Genomic DNA, 6,969 nt, shown 5'->3' with positions numbered 1-6,969 from the left:
TTTATAATTATTCAACAATTTCATCCATCACAGTATAGAACATTAAGGTAATATGGTCATTTTTCATCATTCAACACAGTTAATCAGATGTACAATCAAACAACATGGTTTCTTTCCCAGTCAGAAAACTTTTCCAGACAGCACTTTACCATACAACACTTTCCCAGACAGAAACTATCAAACGGGACTGTAATTAGAGTGAGAAATTTAAATTTTGAAATTTAAAATGGAGAATCAATAGGTTGACAAGTGGCGTGACATTAATTAATATGCCTAATAGGATGACACATGTTTAAAGGAGAATAAAACTATTCTTTTATTAGAATAGGGAGAGGATATATATATATATATATATATATATATATATATATATATATATATATATATATATATATATATATATATATACTAGGAACGTCGGAGGCCCGTGCTAAGCACGACCTAGTGTCGGTCATATATCATACCCGAAGAGTAATTAGGGTATTTCCTTAACCATTGTCAGAAGATGATTTCCTTGAAAGTACATTGCTATATTTTTACATTTGAACTAGATACAAATATCCCATTTTTAGAATGAGATTTAACTATTACCAGTAACCAGTTCCTCCATGAACATGAATTAGTATATTAGAATCCCTAAAACAATATTTTTTGTTACTACAAAGAAATTTCAATAACATTATATGAAGACTAAATGGAAGTTGTGCCGCCGAAGAATTGTTTTCCAATTTGCCAATGTATTTCAACTTGAAATCAAGAAGCAACCATGTTGTTTTCTATGACTGCCATTTATATTTCAAACCATAACCTCTTGCATATCATCAAAATACACATCAGCAATCCTATCTACCTGTATAATTCCAAGCATGCCATTACTTTTTCAAATATATTTTAAACATTATCTTGCAAATTATGACCATAAATAGAAAAAATGAAATGAGTATAGCATGCAAGATCACAACCAATAGTAGTACCTGGAAACAAAAGGCTTGATTGCTTCATTCCAATATTGTAAACCTAACATTACCTACACAAAAATTTATAAAATTCACTATAGTAAAAATAGTTTTTATGGAGAACTATGGGAGGAGTCATTTGGTTTGACTCAGGATCAAATTGCACGTAATCAAATTTCAATCAACTTTCATTATGTCTTTGGGAGCTCATGCTATACTGTTCATAATCTCTATAATGTTTCCAAGAGGATGAAAAATATTCCAACAATGAAACAGGAAAAAGTATGACAGTGTATGGTGCTTGTTCTTGCATATATGTTAAAAAACATATATACAAATAACTATATGGGTTTGGATAAAATAAGACAAAGTCATCAATTTCCTAACCGAGTAGCCTATGTTTAGGGGTAAGAAGAAAAGAAACTAATAAAAGACCAACAAACTTATGAAAAGAGTTTTATGCATAAAGGATCCCATGCACCATTTGCATGGATTACACACATTCCTCTCCTTGGAAAAAGTGAATGTCAAATTTGTACCTTTATAGTGTTGGACAAACTTATATAAAATAGAATTTTGGTTTTACCAACAATTCTAAGATTAAAAATTATAATTATGTGCAAATAAATTAGCCAAAACAAGAAAAAAAGAAAATAGACCGTCCAAGAAATCATCAAAAGGCTTATAAAGTAGTTGCATAATCTTAATTATATACATCAAAGAATGATTATCCCTTATTTTTGCTCTTATATTTTTTAGGAATTGTTATCATCGTCAAATCAGTTGCGTCGGCATCTTCACGATTCTCGTATACAGACACTATAAACATGGAATACGAATACCGGCATCGGCATCTTCGTCGGCATTGAAGAATTGCACCAAAGATAAGTTTTTATTTTATATCATTAATCAATTTTGAATGCTGGAATTTTATAAATACCATTCGTTTCACTTCAATCCCTCCATCAAATTATGAAAGATTTTATAACTTTCTATTAACAAAATTTGACTACATTGACCAATTTTTTTTTTCTTGTTTATAAAGTTCAGGGGCTAAAATGCAAAATTTGACAAAGGAAGAAAAAACATGCCTTTGTTATCCCTGTTCATTTACAATCGTAACCCATCTCAACCCTGCAAGTTTCATTAGATGATAATTAGAACAGTATGGAAAATTAAAAAAAAATAAAGAATTATATTGATATTTCTTGAAGTACCACATGCTTAAAGAGTTGTTGAAGTTGAGAATACGGATGATATCTCAAGTTCATACACAGTAACATGTAGAGTATGTAATAACGTTAATTGGAATAATATTGACAAGTTTTTTTTATAAGTGTGTAAATAAACAAAAGAAGGCGTAAAAATTTCAATGATGCTTTATTTATTCTTGACGAAAAAGTTACAATTAAACCACAGAAATTGAACATGTCCATCAACTTCAGGACAAGCTTTCCAACCGCCATAAACAACAGCTTGTAAAGGTAGAACTGATGTTTATTTGAAAATAAGAAACCACCAGAGTACGTGAGATAATCGTAACTTTAAATATAAACCAAAAAATATAGATATAAATTTACATGAACTTTAAGAACAAGCATCCAATTGTAGGCACCAAAGCCCATGCATTATTCTAGAGACTCCATATAAACAAAGCTACTACACGACAATAGTTCAATCTGACCATAAATTGAAGTCCTTGTAAAATTATGTAGTAACGGACTAAATAATCATATCATAGGAGAAACAAATTAGAACTTTTTTTCATTTGCATTGTTCCAATGCAAAAATTTCAACAACTGCTAGCAATATGTCAAGTGTACTTTCAAACATCTTGGATATTAACCCAAAACTGATGAAAAAAATAGACAGTTGTTGTCAAAGTCCCGATCAACCTCCGCCATAGATTGGGTTCCATTTTCCTATCACAACATAACCAAGATGTTGACCAAGTGAAGCATTAGACATCTTGGGAAAATACAAGTCATTCAACTTTTAATTTATAAAAAAATATATGGATTTAAATGTATCATTTTAAAATGTATTTGCATAAACTTCCAACATATTCGGTTCATGATTAAGTAGCCCATCTTGGGAAGAGTTGGTACAAAGTAACGACAATGATAGAACAAAGAATCGATCTGGAGTGAATTCAGGGAGGAGAGAGGCGGAGGAATTCTTCAAAACCAAAAAAGCCTAATCTAAATACATCTTCCAATAATAATAAACAATCAAATACACATAATACACATTCATATGAGATTTCTACCAGATTCAAATTAACACAGGCAAATGATCGAACACAAGGTGGGAAACAGAAACACCCATGTAAGAATCAGCATTTCCACATGTTTAGTTAACAAAATGAAGAATTTTGGGAATAATTCTACTTATCCGACAACATCAGTAATCATCAAAGTAAAAAAAATAATAATAATAAGACATTTATAAAAAATACCCATTTTGACAAGATAAGAGCATGTGAGCTAAAATGAATATTTATAGCAATAATCTTTACTTTCTTACCATCATAAATGATGGTTGTATGTGGCAGAGCACGAGAAATGTTGGTCATGATGAGTGGCGCTTAGTGGCGGATCCAACCCGGAAGTCAAGTGGGGTGCACGTTGACCGTTGATCAGAAGTCAACAGGCGGATCCATGATAGTCCCTGTTATTCTATTAATCATATGTTATTCCTCTGTTTAAATTAGGAATGACAATGGGTAGCGTGGCATGCAATCCCTTCCCCGAACCAGAAACTGAAAATTGTTCCCATCCGGGCTAAAATCTTCCCGGAAACCCGATTTGGATACCTCAACCAATATAGTAAAAATCAGGTAGAAAAACAAAATTTTATTGGTTAAAAACAATTTAAACTTAGTTTTCCAATCCGTCGTCCATTTTTCTAATAACTAAACCGTATAGCTTAGAATTTATATAACTAATAGGTAAAACAAATTATACATGTCCACTAATACAGTCATCATCCCTATAATGTTTGTTTGCTGAATTAAACTGAAAGTAACTATATTAACTAGTCGACTAAAATAATGAAGCTAAACATTATTGAATTTATATATAAGGTATATGTTCTATCTAGTGTACATGTCTATTTTACACAAGACCCATTTAGATATGTCCTTGCAATTAATCCGATTATATTAAGCCCAAAGCCCAAGTAAACTCAATCATATAACATAAACCTAATTCCCAATTATGAAACCGAATGAAAGAAAATAAAGAGCGTACCTCTCATGCAACAACGTTTAGGATGTTGTGGTACAGTGGTCGTGAGGGAGTTTGCAAGGGGATAAAGAAAATGAAAACCTTCGATGCAGATGGCATGGAGGGAAGACAGGAGTTTTGTCGGTGACAGAGAACAAAGCATGAGAGGAAGAAGGTTATTTTGGGGCGGTGGTTTTTGAAAAAAAACGAAGAAAAAAGGAGAGACAATTGACTAATTGAGAGGGTAGTCGAGTGTATTGGGATTTGGGAAACAAAAGCAGGTGGCAATTGTATGAAGGTAGAGAAGACATGTGTCGCTCATATAAAAGACATTAGTAGAAAAATGCACGCCAGCTAGTAAAACTTGCATTAAAGAATCGTCGATCTTATGCACGCAATAGTTAGACTGATGAAATAAAGATCTAAAAAAAAGGCTAAGTTAAGCTGACGGAGCCCATGAGATCTGACCCACAAAGATTTTCAGTATTATTTTTCTTTCTTAGGCTGATGTGGCATCATACTTAAACTTGACGTTTTTTTTTTATAGATTAATAGAAAATAAATCCACATAATTCCTCGAAGCCACCTTGTATGAGTTGCCCTCTTTCTAAAATGAAAAAAAATCAAAAAAATTCATCATTAATCCAACAAAAATCACACGTTAATTCATGAGCCTCCACTTTCCTCCAAAAATCACACGTTAATAGAAATACCTGAAGTGCAATTTTCATTTGGTGTTGCCAGCTTAAATAACTTCCATGAGAGGGCCCTTATTAATATGAAAAAAACAAATGATAATAAATATGGTACGAACAATAGAGCAACCAACTATCTATTTTTGCTAAATAAGACACAAAATGATAGAAAAATTACCATGTAATTGGGATTCCATTCATTCCATCCAATGAACCAGTATGCAATATTTCCACAACGGTCTACTAAATCCTCATAAAAAACATTGAGCAATAGTTCCACAGAAGTTGAGTTAATTCCTATTTGGTCATTCCAATCTCCCTGTCTCTACGAAAAAATATTAACAAGTAATTCAAAAATCTATTTTGTTAGATAAAAAATGGTTAAAATAGTGAAACTTACACTATTATCATCATCCATTTTTTCTAGATCAGGTTAAATCGGATTTCTACCTCACCAGCATCTGTGGACTCTTTTGAAAACTTACAAAACATTATATAATTTCAACTTGCCTTTGAAGTTTTGAACCAGAGGAAATAGAGAAATCTCAACTGAAACATTGGTGTACAGAAATTTCACAGTTACAAATGGCAAAAGCAAACTGATAAGTGAAGAAAAAAATAACAAGACGGTAGAGGTGGAAGGTTTCCATCCAGTTCAGTAGAACAGAGTAGAAGCTAATAGGGAAAAAGAAATTCCCTAGCATTTGATTCCACCAGTTCAGTAGCTTTCCATCCAGTTCAGGAGTTTTCCCTAGCATTTGCCTTTAAATTGTCTTTTCGATCTCCACAAAATTTCATGACGATAGACAAAACCTAAATTGAAAAGAATATTTGTGAGATGAAGGGAGAAAGAATGAGAGAGGTAGAGAAAGTTAGATTGCGTTGTCGGAACTTGGAAGCTAATTTTAAACAAATCTTTTTGTAACACCCAAAAATTTCAAGCCAATTTTAAACTTTTTCGAAACACTTAAAACCATTTAACATTACATAGTTTGTTTTCAAAATAATAATTATCACAGTGTCCCAGTTTCAAAAACATAAAATCATGACAACAGGAGGAGCGGTACGATCATGCATTCGCCTTCCCGCGATCACCAGAGGTACCTGAAACAACAATTGAAACTGTAAGCCCGAGAGCTTAGTGAGCTACCCCCAAAATACCAGCCTCATATAACCATAATCATATCATATCAACAAAAGTATATATATATATATATATATATATATATATATATATATATATATATATATATATATATACATATCAGCATGCATCATGAGCCTACAACCTGACTGGACCGTCTCGCAGGCCTTCAGTCTATCTGGACCGCTCTCCGAGCCTTCGGCACGTCTGGACCGCCTCTCAGGGCCTTCAGCCTATCCGGACCGCTCGCCGGGCCTTCGGTCTGACTACCATACCCTTTTTGGGTTTGTAGTCTATCCGGTCCGCCCTGGGTATGTTGGCCTTCAGCACAAAGCAGTACCGCCTCAACCCAACCCCCAATCAACAAACATGTGCACATACATATCATACATTATCATAATAACAGTCAAACCGATCTAGCAGATCAAATAGCATAGCAACATCCTATAACCAGGACACCGACCTACCCAGGTCACTAACATAGTATAATCCTATAACCAGGATACCGACCAAACCAGGTCACTAAGCATAAACATATCACCATCCTAACTACCAGGATGCAGAACATATCATGTAATAATCCGGACACAAATCTATAAAGGGCCGGCCTTGGTGCCTTAGACCCTGTTGATATAGTGAGGATAACTCACCTCGTTGGTAGTGCTGAGTCTGAAACTCTCTGACTGTTGTCTCACCGGAAATCCTGAACTGACACATAATAAGTACTAGGTTAATACCTAACATAACTCTCTTGACTGAGTGTCCACATTCCTTATTTAGTCCATTCTCTTTATTGGGCCAAGGCCCAACACTAAGTCCTTGACTTGAAAGTCTAAATATAAAGTCCACTATTGGCCCAATTTACTAAATTGGGCCCATCCTCCTAATTGGGCCTAAACCCATGATCTACTATCACTACCTGGCCCAAAACACCTTATTTACAGAGT

At 33.7% G+C, this 6,969-nt stretch overlaps 2 long non-coding RNA genes across 4 annotated transcripts; both read right to left on the bottom strand.

Annotated features, from left to right (window-relative positions):
- Positions 1-505: 505 nt before the first annotated feature.
- Positions 506-4,551, bottom strand: LOC145133761 (uncharacterized). 3 transcript variants are annotated; one of them, XR_013718734.1, is made up of 5 exons: positions 4,208-4,548; positions 3,483-3,634; positions 2,048-2,090; positions 975-1,027; positions 506-850 (listed from the first exon to the last, which is right to left on the bottom strand). It is a non-coding gene; the product is annotated as an uncharacterized LOC145133761 (long non-coding RNA). The 3 variants fall into 3 exon arrangements; XR_013718733.1 differs by having other exon boundaries at positions 3,483-3,626; positions 4,208-4,545; XR_013718732.1 differs by having other exon boundaries at positions 3,483-4,551.
- Positions 4,552-4,691: 140 nt separating this feature from the next.
- On the bottom strand, positions 4,692-5,168 carry LOC145129686 (uncharacterized). Its single transcript, XR_013717600.1, has 3 exons — positions 5,057-5,168; positions 4,897-4,952; positions 4,692-4,790 (listed from the first exon to the last, which is right to left on the bottom strand). It is a non-coding gene; the product is annotated as an uncharacterized LOC145129686 (long non-coding RNA).
- Between the last annotated feature and the right edge of the window lie 1,801 nt (positions 5,169-6,969).

This window comes from Lactuca virosa, chromosome 8 (genome assembly GCF_052849685.1).
Source record: "Lactuca virosa cultivar CGN04683 chromosome 8, Lactuca_virosa_CGN04683_v6, whole genome shotgun sequence".
Lineage (NCBI taxonomy): Eukaryota > Viridiplantae > Streptophyta > Magnoliopsida > Asterales > Asteraceae > Lactuca > Lactuca virosa.
This window is presented reverse-complemented; position numbering and strand designations above follow the sequence as displayed.